At 38.7% G+C, this 1244-nt stretch overlaps 1 protein-coding gene across 1 annotated transcript in view; it reads left to right on the top strand.

Moving 5' to 3' along the window:
* The window catches only part of zc3h11a (zinc finger CCCH-type containing 11A), a gene marked incomplete at its 3' end in the record, with an annotated part of 24908 nt that overhangs the window by 19234 nt on the left and 4430 nt on the right, over positions 1–1244 (top strand).

Raw genomic sequence — 1244 nt, 5'->3', positions numbered from 1 at the left:
AAGTGGTGTTACCGTCTTTTCTTCGAGAGCTAAGTAGCGAAGCTACAAGCTAACTACAGCTGGCTTGCCGTAGTGTTGCCGTATTCTGACGCATGCGCAAAACGCCGTGTTCCATCGAAAGTTTTTTTGTTTGTTTTTTTCCTTCGAAATTTAAAGTAATCGTTGGTCATCTGTAGAGAAACCTGCTCTCTGATCTGTGATAAGAACGCTGTGTTGTGTGATTTTACTGCGAGACCCTCTGGTCAAAGCCACAGACTCATTTTGTGTCAGCTCCATTAAAGTGGAAGGAGACGCCCACTAGAGGTTGGAGGGTGAAGTGTTTCAGTGTCAAATGCTGCTCTGTTGCTGTTCGTTTATTAAGTAAGACTGGAAACTGTTAAGAGTTAACAACATATTCTTCTGTTTAAAACATGTGGCTAAAACTACATTTGATATCTTTTGCGCTGTTTTGCACAACAAGAAAGAAGCCTAATACTTGATTTGTTATTTAAAAACTCTCTGGACCTAGTAGTGGAATTTTCTTAATTCAAAACATATGATGGCAAAAGGACACCCTATGCTTTTTTTTTTAAAGTTAGTTTTATACCAAAAAACACATTGCGATATATATCGTTATCGCCACCCTTCACAATACATATCGTGATTTGAATTTTATGCCATATCACACATTCCTACTAACGACAGTAACAGGAATAGAGAGGTAACACTCTGCTAATTTTGCAGTGTGGCTGTATTTGGCCTCATTACTCACAACCTCTTCTTGGACCTGCTCACACCTGTCCATGGATAAGTTCAAAAAGTTAAGTCATCACAGATTCTTAGCTGGAGGTGATCTCTGGTGGATTTCCCTGACGAGGAAGAAGACTCAGCTCCTATCTCTGTCCCAGACTGGAAATAAAACACAAAGAGGTAAAAAAAAAAAGAGTTAATAAGATTATAACAAAAGTTATAATAATAAAAAATAATAATTAGATCACAATAATACAATAAGCAATACCTCTTCTTGAATGGTCATCATTTGTTATGAGGTGGTTGAATCTCTCCATCATCATCATCAGGTGACAGAGCTTTAATCTGGTCCAGGGCTTGTTGACAATATCAGTTTTAGCTTTTTCATAAAGTGCTGCTACAACTTTTTGGCTGAAGTGTTGACATGATGGGATGTCATAGCGGGGCTCAAGAACTTTAAAGCCGGCGCATCGACAACAGAAACGTAGATCCGGGGCTTTAAAATCTCCTACAGC

The sequence above is a fragment of the Nematolebias whitei genome, chromosome 7 (assembly GCF_014905685.2).
Source record: "Nematolebias whitei isolate Nwh7 chromosome 7, NemWhi1, whole genome shotgun sequence".
NCBI classification, from domain to species: Eukaryota; Metazoa; Chordata; class Actinopteri; order Cyprinodontiformes; family Rivulidae; genus Nematolebias; species Nematolebias whitei.
This window is presented reverse-complemented; position numbering and strand designations above follow the sequence as displayed.